The sequence below is a fragment of the Bubalus bubalis genome, chromosome 4 (assembly GCF_019923935.1).
Source record: "Bubalus bubalis isolate 160015118507 breed Murrah chromosome 4, NDDB_SH_1, whole genome shotgun sequence".
In the NCBI taxonomy this organism is placed as follows: domain Eukaryota; kingdom Metazoa; phylum Chordata; class Mammalia; order Artiodactyla; family Bovidae; genus Bubalus; species Bubalus bubalis.
In genome coordinates this window covers 154,068,082-154,085,834 of record NC_059160.1, presented here as the reverse complement: position 1 = coordinate 154,085,834, position 17,753 = coordinate 154,068,082, and the positions used below count along the sequence as shown (strand labels likewise).

General features: G+C 57.9%; 1 protein-coding gene across 6 annotated transcripts in view; it reads right to left on the bottom strand.

Moving 5' to 3' along the window:
- ZMIZ1 (zinc finger MIZ-type containing 1) overlaps positions 1-17,753 on the bottom strand; it is a 151,051-nt gene that overhangs the window by 52,839 nt on the left and 80,459 nt on the right. The window contains exon 1 of one of the 6 annotated variants that reach the window (XM_045165586.1): positions 16,534-17,397. The exons of 4 other annotated variants lie outside the window; for them this stretch is intronic. The gene's annotated coding sequence lies outside the window, so the exon portion shown is untranslated. Of the gene's footprint in view, positions 1-16,533; positions 17,398-17,753 lie in introns of those variants that run through there. One more of the 6 variants, XM_045165587.1, reaches the window with a different exon arrangement.

Here is a 17,753-nt window from a genome sequence, read left to right as displayed (position 1 = left end):
GCAGGAGGGGAGTGAAGCATGCCCCAAGTTTCAGCAGGCAGTGCTCACTCGGTCATTCATTCCATCATGCTCTCGGCAAGCACCGCCCCAGATGCCCAGTCTGGGCTAGGTCGTGGGATGGGCACTAGGGTTCCGAGGAGACACAGTCCTTGGCCTGGAGGGGCCCACGGAGGGTGTGTGAGGAGGTATGTGAGCTGGCAACCAAGGAGAGCTCAGTGCGTCCCACACCTGGGGCCCAGGTTTGCAGCCCAGCTCCCACTCCACCAGCTGGGACCCTGAGTATGACCCGTCACTGATCTAGTCCTCAACTTCACACCCGCGAAAGGGAATGGCAACACAGGGCAGCCTGTCCAACAGAACTCCTGCAGTGATGGAAATGTTCCATCTCCGCGCTGCCCAGAAGAGGGGCCACAGGCCACGCATGGCTATTAAGCGTTTGGAACAAGGCTGCTGTCCTGAGGAGTGGAGTTTTACACTGCATTTAATGTTACTTCATTAAATTTGAGTGTGACCGGCCACATGGGGCTCTGGCTCCTGTGTAGGACATCGCAGATACAGCAGTAGCTGCTTTTTCAGGGTTGTGGTGAAGGGTCAAACCAGGCAGCCTTCAAATGCCCAGCCCTAAGCTCTGCATGTGACACATGCTCACTGGAGGCTGGACCCCTCCTTCTGAGGCCAAGGATAACAGTAGTGGTTATCTGATAACATGGTCACCACTACCGCCGAGTTGTCCAGCAGGGCGGACACTCTCGTTTTAAAGAAAAAGAAGCAAAACTCAGAGGTTAGGATGACACAAACCGTGATATGGCAGACATAGCTTGAGTCCAGGCTGTTGTGGGTTTGAACTCCCTGGCTCCCCACTGAACACCTGGTTAACCAGCGGACACGCAGCAGGAGCAAAGGCCCGGGGACAGGGCATGTGAGGGCACATCAGCTGGGTAGGCAGAGACCACCACAGTGTGCAGACCAGCTTGCCCTCTGGACTGGACCCTTCAATGCCAGTGCCAAGGTGGGTGCCAGGTACACAGGGGCGCCCAGAGTCGCCCCAGCCCCTCCCAGTGCAGGGCAGCACCGGGACAGCTGACAGAACTTTGGGTTCTAAGTATACCAACCCCAGGGACTTCCCTGCAGGGCCAGTGGTTAAGGCTGTGCCTAAAAGCAGGGGGCACAGGTTCGATCCCTGGTCGGGGAACTAAGATCCTGCATGTTGTGAGGCATGACCAAAAAAACAAAAGATTTTTAAATATACCAACTGTTGATGGGGCCCCCTCCTGAGACTCTGAAAGAGGACAACCACACAGGGGGCTTCCATGACACTGCAGGGGGCCTCCATGACACCTGGACCAGGGGGAGCCTGGGGACCTTGGGCTGCCTTCTGCTTTATAGGATGTCAGTTTGCACAGACTGGAAGGCTGGCACACATGGGCTCAAGCCAGCTTCACCAGGAACCTGAGCGCTGAGAGTCACGCGTCCTCAGTGGGGGCCTGGCCATCCCTGGCAGGGCTGAAGTGGGGATGAGGGGCGCTCGTGAGTGTGCGAGCAGAACTCAGCACCTGCAAGTGTCGGCACTGGGACCTGTTCAACACCGGCATTGCACGAGCTCTCAGAGCGGGTCAGAGACGGGGTGAGTCGCCCCCTAGCCTGCATCCTGTAGGTCTGGGAAGGCTGGAGAGATGGCTTTCAGACACAAGCGCTCCAGTAGGGACCTGAAGACCTCGCCCTTCACTGGTAGTCTGTGTGACCTGGTGCCAGCCACATCACACCTCCATCAAAAACGAGAATAAAATCACCAGCATGCCCTAATCCTTCTGTAAGGATCAGATAGAACATGCAAAAACACTTCTAACCTGGATTTGGACAAATCTGATAGAATCTAAGCATGTCAGTGGACAAGCTTTCTCGGTAACTTCAGAGCAGCCTGACCCTGGAGAGAAATCACCTCCCTAAGGGAAGACAAGCCCCCCTGCCCGCCTCCGCCCCACAGAAACAGCTGGAGCTCAGGAGTCCAGTCTCCAGACATTCAAGAGATGGCCTGCTGGCAGAGGACTCGTCATAAAACCAGAGGCTGGAAAGGGGCAGGCCCGGGTCACTGGAGGCCTGCTTTGTGAGCTCCTCCCGGAACCTGCCACGGGGGTGGCTGGCAGGCTCCCAGGAGTGGGCTGCCCTGGCTCACTGGGCCAGGCACAGGGGCTCCCAGCTGGCCTGGGTGTCTGGGGAAGATACAGGGGACACGCTACAGCTGTAGGAGGGAGTAGGCTGCTCTGGATAGAAGGCAGGAGGCTCCTGGCAGGAGAGCACCACTGGGCTGGGAGATGGGGAGAGAAGCCCATCTGGCTCCAGGTGGGAGCCAGGCCAGGAGAAGAGCCTAGAGGGATGAAGTGACCTGGAAGAGGCAGAGGTGAGACGGGGCTGGGGAGAGGGGAAATCAGGGGACTTGAGGAAGCCTCCCCTGAACACCCTCTCCCACCAGACTCACTCATCTCTGCTGGCCCAGTCTAAGGCATACTTAGCCACTCACACATTAGTATAAAGGGAGTTTGTAACAAACGGTACCAAGATGAGCAAGGAGCAATAATTAAAGGAAAAATAACGAGGTGGGGGAAGGTGGCGGGCAGCTCGCCCTACCAGGCAACCTCCACAAAGGCAAGGAAGACACCAGTGGAGACCTTCTGCTGCCAGGACCACTGGCATTTCCCCCCACCCACACCCCTCCCCAAAATGCCAAAATGCCAACACTCTTTTGTTGCCACTTAAACCAATTTGGGGGTAATTCTGCAGGCAATTGTCTTCCTATTTACAATGCGGCTCAGTGATTGCATGGAGGCTGCCGGTTCAGGCTGTAATTGTATGGTAATCACTTCTGTTTATGATCGATGCGGAAATCACTATTGTTTTCCAGCAGGCTTGTTAAATCAAAAAAGTGCAGGGGTTGGGAGGGAGGGTTTATTTCTGTGAGTTGGAGCCCCGGGAAAATGAAATTAAGCAGAGCAACTCATTGTCGGGGGGAGGCGGCTCTGACGGCAAAGACACCCTCACCAGCTCAGAACTAAGAGACACAGAGGGACACAGCGATGCAGGGACAGTGAGAGAGATGTGGACGGTGTGGATGGAGAGACAGGGAGGCAGGCAGGGACGCCGAGGGAATGGCCAAGCTCGAGACAGAGATGGTCAGATATTCGGGTGCTCCAGAGGTGCCAGACAGGTCCTACTGCCCACGTATGCAGAGATGACAAGAGAGAGGGCACCCCTTTCCACGCACCCACACTTCACCAGCCCTGCTCTCATCCATTCCTAGGGAGGTGGGGACAACCCAGGTGCCAAGTAGCAGGCCAGGCACCACCTGCCCCATCTGGGATCTGCCTGCGTTCTCCTTGCCCCTGCCCCAAGGCCGCCTACCTGCCACCTGGAAACAGGGTGGCAGATGGCACCTGGGGGGCTCAGGTGGCAGGACCAGGGCAGCGTTGTGAGTTGTGTGCTGTGAAAAACGGGGTGGGGGTGGGGAGAGCCACCCACCTGGTGGGCAGAAACCCGAACCTCTTAGAGGCTGCAGGGGTGAGCGGCAGTGCCTTCCAGGCGGCCGTGGGCACTCCATGGCACCACAGGACCCAGCCAGCCCAGGCTGGAGGCCAATGCCCCGCAGGGAGCGAGCAGGCACCAGCTGCGTGTGCAGCTCAACAAACCCCTAGGCTGCAGGCTGAGCTTGGCTGAGGGCATATGTTTATTTTCTACTACATGCTCCTCTTCCCCAGCAAAAGAGACCATCAGGCAATGTGTTGAAAATCACGACTCTGGCCAAAAGCATTAGGTGTTTGGTTTCTAAAGCCTCCAGGCTCGACGCCCCTTGCCTCTGCCAGCTCTCCTTGCGGTGCCTGGTTCTCTACACCCGTCTGAACCACTCTCTGTATTTCATGGTTCTGCCCCCGCTCCCCTCCAGGAAAGCCTGTCTGGGGTTCACCTGCCTGGACCCTCCTCTCCTGGGCCCCACAGTACTGAGTGTCACACTGCTGTGATACAGCACTGTGGTGGCCCACAGCTGGCTCGAACCAGCTCAGTGAATGAACAGTGAACGGGTGACAGGCAGGCTGGGCCCTATCATGGCTGACCTCGCAGTGCCCAGAGCAAGAATACCACTCGACGGTGTGGCTAAGAAGGCCACCCTGACCCGACGAGGTGGTTTTCTCCAACCCAGGGTGCCTCGACTCTGTTGTTGAGCCCTGCATGTTGTTCTCAAAGGCGGTGAGAGCCCTGGGATGGAGGGCAGTAAGCCTTCCCTGTACTGAACGGACAAGACCCTTCCTGTCTCTTGTAAGACCTCCTGAGCCCAGGTTCAGGCCCTGAACTTGCCCTGGCCTGGCCTTCAAACAGGCCACCTCCAAGTCGGGCTGGGCTGTGAACTGGGGTGCCCTGGCTGCCTAATTAGGGGCTCGGCAGGGCATACCAGGCAGCCGCTGGAAAAACCTTAGAAGTGGAACAATCACTCCTAATTGGACTTCCAGGATTCAGCCTAAAAAAACAGACTGCTTCTCCCCTGGGACCTCACTTCTGAAATATATACAAACAAGAGATAGTTGTTCAACATTAAAAACAAAGTTGGCTAAAATGAGAATTTAAGCTACAATGAAGTTGTCTAAGTGGAGAGGGACCCCCAAGGGCCATGAGTTAATGTGTGTGCACGCGCGCATGTGCAGACCCACACGTCCACACAGGGAAGGCTGGGTGATTAGCAGGTGGATTACCTTTTAGGGTCATGGTCTCCTCTCAGCCCCTAACCAAGCCTGGGATCCTATGGTCTGGACCCTCCACCCTTCAGGCTCTGTCAGGGAAAGGGACAGGAAGGTCTCTGGCGGGCTAAAGACTTGTACTCTGAAGGTGGGAGGCCAGAGCTGGAGCCTCAATACCATGCGACAATCCCCGCCCACCCTCAGCCCCCGTGTCTGCCCAATGTTGGCAGCAATTGTATCCCCTGTTCCAGGGGAGAGATGGTGCCACACAAGTGGAAGCATCCTTCTGGACCCTGAAGCACTCTAGAAACCAGATGTTTTTACTCCCTGCTCCCACTTGTAATCTCAGAGCCAACGTCTGACCTCTGTTTATTTAGCACCCTGGAGTCAGGACTCTGGGTGGGAAGTGTAAGGTAAGACCTTCTGGCCGGAGTGTCCCCCCTCCCCGCACGACCCCCCAGAGGGGCAGAGCGGTCCAGGTGAACCTGCAGAGCCGCTGACAGGAGGCCGAGGCTGGAGGGCATAAGCCAGGGCTGCTTGAGAAGGAGCCAGGCCAACCGAGGGAGGCGCTGGCCCGAGAGATGGGGCAGTGAGGCTTGGAGACTCAGTCTGGACTCATCCTGGTGCTAAGCATGACAGGAGTCAACCACCCGGTTTTCAGAATGGGAAAGTAGAGCCCCCGAGAGGCGAATGACTTCCCGATGGTCTCCAGACTCTACTGTGCTCGGAAACAATGACCATCTGAAAGTCTCTCTCTCTGCAGGCACCTCTGAGAACAGAGAATTCTTCTGCCATCCCTGAGACAGGCAGAAGGAAGCTGTAGATAGCCAGGGCTGATTTCACCAGGAAACCACGAGACACCTTTCCTGAAGGTCTGGGAGGGTCCAGTCAGCTACCGGAGGATGGGAAGTGACTTCTGGGGTAGGCTCCACAAGCCTTCCCAGGCCCCTCCTCCAGTCCCCAAGTGGTGCAGGGAGAGGGCTGCGGAGCCTGATGCCCTCATCTGTGTCTGGGGAGGAAGAACATCCCTAGAGCCTTGGATTGGGCCCCCTCTCGGAACACTGTGTCTTCCCTTTGGTTTGAGTGAGCTAAGGGCGTGCCTGCATGGGAGAAGGGGCAGGAAAGGTCCAGATGCAGTGCCTGCCTTTGTCCTGGTCCCCAGGCCGATTGGGCGACCGCCCCCCTACCCCAGCATAATGATAACAACATTCATGAAACGCATCCCCTGTGCCAGGCACATGGATGTGGGGGTGCTCACAGCCACCTGGAGGTCACTGCTGTGACCACCCTGTTTCCGTGGAGGCTGAGGCATCTCAAAGCTTCAGTAACTCGCCTGAGTTCACACAACTGGTAAGTGGAGGGGCTGGCCGCACAGCCTCTCCCTGCCACTGCCCACCATGGTGGGCACCTGCCTGCCCCAAAGGGAACAGGACTTGCTAATTCTTACACACATATGCCATGCAGCTCCCAAGGTGCCCCTCCCACATCACAGACACTCTCAACATCCTCCAAGTTCACAAATCTACACAAACCCACAAGAACACCATCATATACACTCATCCAATAGGTTGGACACATGCCTGTCCAACCTCATGGTACATGATGTATGTACGCAGATGCAAAACCCAAGTAAGATTCTCCAGCATTCCATCTTATACTCTCCTACAACAGGCACACTCCCACTTCACAGACGGCCCTGCACGCCTGGTGCCTTCCAGAACTGCCATCATCATTTGAGGACTTTAAGCTCCCAGAGGGCAGGAAGCCCCTGTCTCTCTTCACATGCCCCACAGTGCCCAACCGAAAGCCAGCTCTTCAGTTGTTCGTTTATTCATTCAAAACATACTAATGTGTAGTTTTTGCCTACTTGGATGCAGAAGATACAAACTTGAATGAGCTATAGCCACAAACTGGAGGGGCTTCCCCCATGGCGCAGTGGCAAAGAATCTGCCTGCTAACGCAGGGGAGGTGGGTTCAATCCTTGAGTTTAGGGAAGATCCCCTGGAGTAGGAAATTGCAACCCACTCTAATATTCTTGCCTGGAGAATTGCATGGACAGAGAAGCCTGGCAAGTTCCAGTCCATGGGGTCACATAGAGTCAGACACGACTGAGCGCACATGCGCTTCATGAACTTGAAGAAACAAAACATTCCCGTGCAAACCTCACAGTGAATCCAGAGAGGGCACAGGCGTGCGCACACGTGTGGAGGGCATGAGTGCAGTGCCTTGGCAGGACGCCTGCTCCAGGACTCCTATAAAGTAAGGGGGCCCACATTTTACAGAAGAGGCAACTCAGTGGCTAAGGGGAATCACAAGCTCCTGACCACCTGGGCAGGGTGCCAGCAAGGCTTCAGGTAACAGGTGTTTAAGGTCAGGGAGGCATCTGGGGAACCCAGCCTGTGGGTGGCCAGACCCATCCCAGGAAGCACCCCCACGTTCATCAGGAAGCCACAACCTGAGAGGAAACCTCCATGGCGGGGCTGTAACCCGAGGACAAAGATCTTATCCAGGTCATCAAACGTATTTCTCAGAGAAGGTATAACACCACACAAAGCTTTGAGAGGATTATCGGCCCCTGACGGGACTGATGCTGGGAGGCTTAATTCCAGGGAGGTGGGTGGGCTGTGGGGACTGCTCCCAGGGTGCAGGGTGGGGTCAGGAGGGTGGATGGGTGGTGATGATCCCTCTTCTGCTCAGTGGCACCTTGGGGCAGGGGCATTCAGAGAGTGGAGGACCCATTTCTGTTTCAAGGATCAAAGTGGCCTGGACAGCAGGAGCCAGGGCCTATGCTCAAAATATGAAGCCACCACTTGGTCCTTGCTCGCTTTCCTGTCCTGATGCTGACCTCTGAGTGCCCCGCTCCATGGGCTGGGCTGTCTCCCTGGGGCAGAAGTCATTAGAGATCCAGTGGTAAGGCTGCCCTGGGTCCAATAAGGTGGGGGGTGGGGGGTTGCCTCTGCTTTGGGTGCTACTGCCCTGAGCCCCCTCAGGACGGTGGTGTCTGTCCTCCGCTGACCCAGGGCCTTCCAAAACTGCCCAGGAACTTTGGGGACCTGATGCTGGCTAATGAAAAGCAGATGAGGGCTGAAGCCAGCAAACGGTGAGGGAGCCCTGTGGCGAGGACCAAGGAGAAGGTGGAGGGAAGAGTGGGGAAGCACATGGGCACACTTGGGCTCTGATGGAGGATTATGAGGAGGGGAAGCAGGAGGGTGTGTCCCCAGAGGAACGGGCCCAGCAAAGCACAAGGAAACCTATGATGGAGCAGCAGGGCAGCTGATGCCTACTCTGGGCTGAGCAGGTCCCAGTGCTGTGTTCCAAGCTGCAGCTAGAATATACTCTTTAATCTTTCCACGACCTGATGAGATGGGTGCTATTCCCCCATTTTACAGATGAGGAAACTGAGGCTTAGAGGGGGCTAGAGGAACTTGTGTGGAACAAACAGGAGAGAAGGGGGAGAGATGCTGGTGAACAAGGATGTCAGGGCCCGGGTGCGAGGGGTAGCCTCTGAGGCGTGAGGGCCTCCAGTCCCTAATAGCAGGGAGCCATGGGAGGACCATGCCCTCCCCACCCGGAACGCCTCTCCATACCCACTCCTCTGGGAATACCCAGCCCTCACCTCCTCCAAAAATTCTCCCCAAGGAGACACATCCCTCAGAAGCCATGTGACCTGGCCCTGCAGCCCCAGGTGCATGAGGTCTGATCCCCAAGACTGTGGCTGCCTCAGACTCCGAGGCTGGGCCTGATGCTGTCCAGCCTTCCAGAGTCCAGCACCCAGCCGCCAGCTGTTGTCAAGCCCTAAGGTGTGAGACAAATCAGCTCACTGGCTCCTGGGACCTCCCCCATCTCCGAGGATTTCTTTTCACTGAGTGTCCTTCCAGGAGCCCTCCGGACAGCTGGAAGCTGGGCCTGGACCCGCGGGCCTTACCCTGCCAGTCCACCTCCGCCGGGCTGCTGGCCTCCGAGGCCACGTCCACACAATGCAGCTCACAGACCCTCTGCCTGGCAGATGCACTTCACACAGGCTGGGGGCTCACGGATCCCAACAAACTATCCATGGACCTCAGAAGGGAGGCATTCTTGGACAAGCCGCCTAGAGGAGTCCAAAATGTAGCGTACAGTTCCTTTCCCAAGAGAGACATGAAAGTGGGCACCTATGTTGGGCTCCCCCCGCCCACCCTGCCCTTGCTCCAGGGCTAGGACACAGACAGCTGCCTGCAGGGCAGCCCAGGACTTCTCAGGACAGAATGAGTGCAGGCACACTGGCATCCCTGGGGCTCCCCTGTTCTTCGCAGGTTCCCGTTACAGCGGCCACACAGGAGAGGGGCAGGAGCCCCTGGACAGCCCGCCCTCCGCTCTGCACGGCTAGGTCTCGGGTCACAACACACAGTTCAAGGAGCGCCTTACAGACAAGGGAACTGAGGCCTGAGGTGTGGTGCGACCCAGGCTCTTGGGCTGGAGAACTCAAGAGAAACCCTAAGCCCAGTTCCTCTGGAAGCTGATCACATGCCTCGAGGGTATTAAGTCAAAACCTGATGGTAATAAGAGTTGCCACTCACTGAGCAATTATTATGTGCCAGACACTAACCGCCCGAAGCCCCTTCTCATCTACTCCCTGCCGCAACCCTGCGGGCACAGGCAGCTCTGTTTTATTAATTTAGGAGACAGAGACTTGGAGAAGTTAAGTGACTTGCCCAAAGTCACCCAGTAAATGACAGATGTGGGTTTCATAATTACTCCCCTGACGCTGTCTTGGGAAGGACGCTGGGAGGCCTCGCTGAAGAGCCCGGGGTGGGGGCGTGGTGAAACAGGGAAGTCCTGCAGGGCCCGGTGATTCACAGAAAGAACAGTGGGGAAAGTCCAGGGCCCTGTGCATGGAGGGAGGGCTGGCAGCTCCCAGCAGGAGGCAGGCTGAGGCCCTGGGACCCAGCATGGAGGGAGGGCTGGAAGCTCCTAGCAGGAGGCAGGCAGAGACTGTGGGACCCAGCCTCCCTATAGATCCACAATGACAGAGCTACGAGGCCCCTTAGACACCCTCCAGCACTGTCCAACAGAAGCTTCTGTGATGATGGAAATGCTCAGCCACTGCTGCCCAATCTGGTAGCCACCAGCCCCATGGGGCTACAGAGAACTTGAATATGACTTGTGTGATTGAGGGTCTGAACACTGAATTTCACTTAATTTTATCCAACATACACTTAAATAGCCACCTGTGGCTAGTGGCCTTTCTATCAGACAGCCAGTGATTCTTCCTACAGGCGGGATCCTCGAGAAGGATGAGGGCTCCCGCACATCACAGGGTCACCTAGGGAAGCCAGAGCTGGCCTGAGAGCTTGGAACTCTCCTTTTTTTTCCTGGGTGACTGCCTTCACTGCGACCCACCTAAGCCTGGGCTGGTCATTTAAGAGACATATATTGAGTACCCAGCACTGATACACGTCATGGATGGCCTGTCTACAGTGTACAAGCTAGTGGGGATGACGGGGGCTCCCCTGGTGGCTCCATGGGTAAAGAATCTGCCTGCAGTGCAGGAGACCTGGGTTTGATCCCTGGGTTGGGAAGATCCCCTGGAGAAGGAAATGGCAACCCACTCCAGTGTTCTTGCCTGGAAAATTCTACGGACAGAGGAGCCTGGCAGGATACAGTCCGTGAGGTCACAAAGTCGGACATGACCAAGCAACAAACACACTTTCCAGTGTGGATGACACCTGGTGGACAAGGGTCCAAGATGAACAAAGAAATGAAATAAACCACCAGCAGACAGGTCCTGTGTGTGTGTGTGTGCTGGGGGCAGGGACTAGGGAAGGCTTGCTGGCTGGTGACTCTTAAGGTGGGCCTGGAAGCGGCAGGGTGGAGAGGAGATGGTAGAAGGAAGGGCTCTCCCCTGGGCTTTTCTGCCCTCCCCTCTGAAACGTGGCCCCCCATTTTCCACAGCCTCCCTCCCACACATAGGGTCTGAACCAGATGCTGCTAAGGCTTCCGTGCACAGCTATGAATCTGCTAAACAGATCACACTCTCGAGAGGTGGACCGGGTGCCTATAAATCACCAGCTGCCTCAGGCTCTGCCCGGAGGGGGCACTGAGAGGGTGTGAGGCCAAAATCTCGCCAGTTTAGACGTTGTCCCCTGTCACCTGTCCCCTCCAGTCCCAGCCCCAGGGAACCGCCCACAGAGATTTAAACCCTCCCAGGGCGTGGCTGTAACCCCCGAGGGACTAGGGGCAGATTCCACAAACAAGGTTCTCTTTTTTTTTCCACGAAAGAGCAGAGGGGAGGCCTGGACAAGTTCCACCAAGTTCCCAGAGCTCCTCAGAAGAGCTGGCTGCCCTGGCCCCCCACTATGGGCGACCGCAGAACAGGAACCCTGCAACACGACAGGCTTTCCATTGCGTCAGCAGAGGCAGGGACATTCCCGCAGCAGAGCTCCAACCTCGCAGGGCTCTCCCACTTCCCTGCACAGATTCCTGCCTCAAGCCAGCAGCATCCCTGCTCCCGGAAGCCTTTGGGAGTCCCACAGGTCTCCCTGGCTCCTCCCTAGCTCTCCCCTCCCCTGGGGATCAGACCTGTGCTCCTGGGATAAGATCTGTTTCAGCAACGACTCCACTTCCTGTACTCGCCTCTGTTGCTTCACCTGGAGGAACCACCTCCCTAGGCGTCCCAGCTGATATTCATTTCCTTTCTCACCCAAGACACCAAATTCTACCCATTTCCAAATTCAAGGACCGCCTGGGAAGTTTCAGGCTATCCCAGTCCCGAAGCCACCACTTTCCCTTCCTCCTTCTCCAGCTCCTGAAGCGTGGAACACAAGACTATTCATTCAGTTTTCCTCATCCCGGCATCTCTTACTATCACCTGCTGTACCATCAGATGCTGGGGGTAGGTAGCACCCACAGGCAGGACCAAGCCTTCTTCACTCTCCTGTCCATTCTAGCTCAAGACTCCAGTAGTTTAACTCTTGGATTGGAGTCTACCATTTAGAGCTGAGACACAGGGCAATATTCTCAGTACAGAGATGAGAACACAGGCCCCCAGAGGGGAATTGACTTGCCAAAGGTCACACTAATTTGGCACCAGATCCTAGATGTTATCACTTGAACGCTAGGCCCTGGAGCCATGCTGCCACCAATGGTATGGGAATTATCTGAACCAAAGCCAGATCACAGAGGCTGGGATGTACCCCAGAGCTACCGAATCTTCAGGGCGACTGGGGAGTCGCAACTTCAGGGAATGTGGGTGTCCTGACCAAAGTCCTGACCTTCATTCACCAAATATGCACGAAGAACTGACTTCAGCCCCAGTCCAGGAACTCGGAGGGCCTGCCTTTGCCCCAAGGGGTAGTCGGAGAACTAAAAAGGATCTCGGGGCTCCAAGCAGGAATCTGTGCCATGTCTGGGGCTACTGGCTAGCCCGGACTGATGCTCTGGGTGCCCGAGGCAGAGCCTGGCTGTCAGTCAGTTGTGAAGGGCACACAGCACATCAGATGCTGGGGACCAAGAGCGCGTGAGCATCCCCAGGTGGCCCACCTCGGCTCCAGGGGAAGGCACAGCAAGCAGAGGCCCTGAACACCGCCCCCACCTCACTCAAGGGGACTGGGAACCTGGGGTTTTCCCCAGAGCTCCTCTCATCTCTCAAGCTCCCCTGGATGGGCCTTAAGGAGCCTCTTTCGGGTGTGCTGGGGTCCCTGGTGGAGGGCCAGCCCCTACTGAAACATCCTCCTTCAGTCAGCTCAGGCCCCAGGGGAGCCAGAGGCTACAGTGAGGTCTGATGTTCACAGCAGGTGGACACCTCAGGATACCTCAGGACAAGGCCAGAGACAAAGTGATCTCATAGGGCTGGAGGAGGAAAGTGAAGCAAGGCACAGTGAAATCTCATATAAACTTCAAGTTCAAAATGGCAGACAGGGATTTGCAGTGGCCACGAGTGGGCATTAGCTCCATCACTAGCCTGCCCTGCCATGTGACCTGGGGGCAGGAAGTCCCTTTACCTCTCTGGCCCAGGAGCTCCTGGAGAGGCTGCAAGTGCTTGGAGGGTAGTGGCCTTGTTTTTCCCTGAGCAGGCTCCCTTGTGAGGCTGCTGCCTCTCTGCTGGGCCCTGGGAGAGTTTCCTCCTGCAGCTGAGGCTTCAGGGAAAGCGAAGGAAAGGGTGGCACCTTGAATGCCCCATGATATGAGGGGCAGCTGGCCCTGGTAGGATAGGAGCAAAGGGCATCCTGTGCCAGCCAGATGGCCCCCAATCCTTCTCCTTTCCAGCCCTGGCTGGGGCCTGCACATCTCCCTCTGGGGTGGAGCTAATGAACCTGGCCACAGGCCCGCTGATGGGGTCCTCCCCTGTGGAGAAGAGCTGCCTGTCCCTTGGGACCAAAGCCGCATCCATCAAGGTAAACACCTCCCTCGCCTGGAGAGCCTGTCTCCCTTTCCTTCCAGCTCTGCCAGCAGAGAACTCTCTGTTCCTGGGGACGCGAGGCTGAGCTGGCTCTCCCGCCCGATCGATGGATGACTTCACAAAGACTGACGCCTACCGGGCACCAAGACAGTCCTTGGGGAGGTCTGAGGCTGCTCCGGGGACCGTTGCCCACCCGTGACCCCTGGCTGACCTCTGCTGGGTGGGAGTGCTCTGGCAGAGGAGCTGGAGACCTGGGGCTCATGCCACTCACTAGGTGACCTTGGGCAGAACTGAATCTCGGCCTTCTCCCATGCTAAGTGGGAGCACCTGGCTTGTCTACACCCCCCTTGCTGGGAGGCTGTCGGAAAATGGAAGGTCCCTGCATCCTATGGACTCTTCCTGCACTGTCACACTGTCTAACATCCTTACCTCACGTCTCCATCCTTCCAGGCCAGAGATATCCAGTGGAACTTTCGGCCCCAGTGGAAATATTCTATGATTTGACCTGCCCAGTCTGGTAGCCACTAGCCACATGTGGCTATTGACCATTTGAAACGTGGCTGGTGCAGATGAGAAACTAAGCTTGTAATTAAGTGTACAAACAGCCACATGTGGTTAGTAGCTACCATACTCCACAGTGCGATTCTAAACAGAGCTCTGCCATCCTTGTTCCCTGGGGTGTGACCCAGAAAGCTCCCAGGTAGGGTTCTGGTTGAACATGTGTGGGAGCTTTCAGTCTGATTGGCTAACAGCAGACCTGGAACCCATCTCAGAGTTCCAGGGACTGAGCTTGGCCTGATGATTTAGTGCTCAGCCAACACTGACTTACAACCAGAAGTACGCTTTCAATCTCTCCATCACCTCCCCACTCCAACAGAGGAAAGCAGCACACGACCAGCTCTCTGCTCATGCACTCCTTCGGGAGTCACTGAGCGCTCACCACCTGCCAGGCCCAGTGGCTGGCACCAGGCTATACTGTGATGAGTAACATACAGCTCCTTCCTGCCTTCAAGGAGCTCACAGTCAAGGCCACCCTCGGGTCACAGTTATGACTGGCTTTCTCGGTCCCCTACTGGGTGGTCTCAGGGACATCAGATTTTCCATCTGAAATGGGGCTCCTGAGTCCCTGAGCACACAGGCTGCGGTGAGAACCAGTACGTGAGAGAGAGAGAGAACAAGAGGCAAAGGGGCTCTTGCTGAGAAGGTGGCTGTGCAGGGGAGCGGAGATGGCAGAGTGAAGCAAGTCTCAAACTCTGTGCAGGCTGCTGCTTCCGGTAAAGACCCAGATTCTCACCAAAGCATCACTGTTTGGTGGTTTCTCACTAAGGAAGTTCAGGGTAAAAATAGCTCAGGAGGGGACTTGAATCCTGCTAGCGGTGGGGGTAGTCACCGCCTGGTTAATACACACAAAAAAGGGGAACAAGCTTACTAGTAGCCACGTGGACTTCAAGGCTCACCTCCCTACACCCCCTGTCGTGGGATAGGGCTTTCTATTCTGCAGCAGATGGGAGATGACCTTCCAGCCCAGAGACTCAGAACTGGAAGGGGCTGAGTCCCTATAAACCATCTGGGGTCACCCTGATCTCAGGGAGCCATCACCCTGCCCACTCCAACTCCCTCCCCAATTGGATTTCTGGCCCACTCTCAAGGATGGGCCATTAAGAAGCTCTCTGGGGCCAACTCCTCGCCAGCTGCCTTACAAGACATTCCTGCGGAAGGAGTTTCCAGCCATGCCTAGCAACCATCTGCCAGTCCAGCCTGATGGTCAAGGGCAGGGAACCTAGGTCTCCATCCTGAGAATTATGGTCTCCTGGAGCCCATAGGTGGTGCAAAGGGAGGGAAAGACAGGGAAAGACAGCCTGATCTCTCCTAGTACCACCCCAGCCAGCTTTCAGTTGGACTCAAGATCAGAGGCTTATCTAGTGCACCAGGCGCCAAGGTTTGTAAGATTTCCCCAACACCAAAACCACGTGCTCCCGACCACAGAGACAGACCTTCAGCCCAGGCAGTCCTCTGAGAAACCCTCTCTCCAAGGTCTTAAATGAGATCTTCACAGCCTGGTGTCAGGCACAACAGAAAGGCCCCTTCCTGCTCTCTGGTGCAGACCCATCTCTCCTCCTCCAGCCCGCCTCCCAGCAAACATTTGTCAGAAGTATGTTCTGCACCCACCACCTCTCGGAAGGGCACCCTGCAGCCATGGTGACACCACCAGCGCCCATCGGGGTCTCTGGGCACTGTCAGCATCAGGGCTGCATCCTGACAAAGGAGCAGCTTGAAGTTAAGGACCCTCGGCCGCTGCCTCCGCGGAAGGCTTCCTGGCCCATTCAGATTTTTGCAATAGAAGCAGCCAATTGAGGACGCAGCCTTGTAAAATGTCTGCTGGAGAGCCAACACTTCACCTTCGAGAGTGGCGGGGGTGGTGGGAGGGGAAGCAACCTGGCCCCGGGCCCCAGAGAAAATGAGGGGCCCCTGTATGAGCGCACAAAACGGCCCGGTGCACGCCGGTGCCACTCTCGCCGCCAAGCCTCGGGCTGACACCATGCAGCACACGGCGCTACCCACAATGCACCGGCCCTTCTCTGTCACACACAGGCACGCACACTCACCCCCGCTCCCGGAGGGAGCCCGGCCCGACCCGCGGGCGCCCCGGCGCCGACCCTCCAGTCCCGCACTTACCTGGAAGTTGCACCGGCTGCGATCCCGCCCTGGCGCCCGCAGCGGGCTGGGCCCCGGCCGGGGGCGGCCGCAGCGAGCGACTCCGGGCAGGGTTCAGCCGGCGTGGAACAAAGGCTGCGTGCAGGCAGCGGGCGCCGCCTGCATCCCCGCTCCGCGCCGGGGCGGCGGCGGCGGCGCGGGGGCCCGGGCGGCTCCGGCGCCCGCTCGCTCCGAGCTGCCCGCTCCGAGGGCGCTCCGGCTCCCGCGCTCCCGCTCGCTGCTGCCCGCCACCGCCGCCGCCGTCCGGCTACCGCACCGCACACATCAATTATTCATCGCCAGTCTCCAGCTTCCCGGGCGAAACCAATCACAGTCGGAGGCTCTGCTAATGGGGCCGCCGCCGCCGAGGAGGCAGCCAGCCGCGCGCCCGGGCGCAAGCGACAGCCCTCCGGGGACGGGGATGGGCCGGGGGCGCGCGGGGGCGGGGGCGCACAGGGCGCGCCGGCGAAACTTCCCACGGCCCGCGCCCTGCGCGGCGCTCCCGCACCCCGCCGGCGCGACCACCCACCCTGCTTGCGTCCGCGTGGGGCTGGGGGCTCCGGGGAGGCCGGGCGCGCCGCGGCTGGGGGAGGGGAGGGAGGAGGAGGAGCGCGGGAGAAAGATGAAAGGCTAGCAGACCTGCCTCGGCGTCTCCAGGGAGCCCTGGCTCGCGCGCGCCCTCCCCGCCCCGCTAGTCTCGCCGTCCGCACCCCCGCCCCGCAGCCCGCCGCCCGCACTCACTCGCGCGCGCAGACCGTCAGCCCAGCCACTTTGCTGCGAGGGAGCGCGAGCGAGTATGAATCTGAGGCAGCTCACATTTCAAACTTGCACGCAGGGGTGGTGCTGGTGCACGCCGCCGCTGAGCGAACGCACGACCCGACGAGCGGCGCTCCAGCCTCCGGGCGGGGGCGGCGACAGGCCCCCTTCCCTCCCCCGCCTAGGCAATTAATTGGAAGCAACACTTGTACGAGTGGGTCTCCCGGAACGCTGCCGCCCAAGGGGGCCGCCGGGAAGGCACAGCCGGTGGATGACTTCTGGTGTCTCCTGCCCCCCAGGAGAGTCCTCCCAAGTGGTCATGCTAATAAGGGTCCAAGGCCGGGTGGGGGCGGAGGAGGGAGCAGGCCTGGAGGCGGCCTCGGCCCCGGGGGAGGAGAGGAGGCGGGGCGGGACTGGGGCATCCGGATTGTGACCTGGTTTAAAGGATTTTCGGAACGGGCTAAGGGGCGGAGAAGGCAGGCGGTCTGGCATCTTCCCTGGCACAGAGGCCCCTGGCACCCCTGGGATTCCCCGAGGCAGGGTGAGCGGGCGCACGTACGCTCGAGCTCGCTGACCTCGGGGAGTCTCTGTGCCCTGGAACCAGCGGTAGGGAAGCCGGGGGTGGCGGCTGCGCGCGGCCCTGCCCCGCCCTGGGAGCTGCTGCCTTCTGACATTGCATCCTGTGGTGGCCGCGGCCTCTTCCTTCCAGCCTGTCTGTCGCAAGGGCTCCTGGCGCTGAGCTGAGCAGACACCCTTGGAAACCAAGCCGCCGCCCTGCCACCCCAAAGGATTCTTCGCTCCTTCTTCAGTGGGCACTTCCCATCACCGCGATCCTCTTTGGGACAAACTTTATTTTAAGCCCCTTTCCCCCAGCCCCGCCCTCTCGCAGTGAAAGTTTCTTGAATGGCGACCTAACTGCCCAAACAATTAGGAAGGTAAGTGGGGCCCCATCTTTCACTCTAATGAAAACCAGCCAGAATTGTCTTGAAAAATTCCCTCTATATGAGACTTCCCTGCACTGCTCTCCTTGCGATCATGGGAAACTGACCAGGTCTGCTAGCCGTTGACTTGGCTTCTCCTGTTCTCCTTCCTTCATTCCCCATTACCAGCCCCCTATTTTCAGTCTGAGCTCTGGCTGGCCCGGAAACCTTCCCGTCTGTCCTACTGCCAGCCCTGGAAGTGCCTGAAACAAATCACTTATCTAG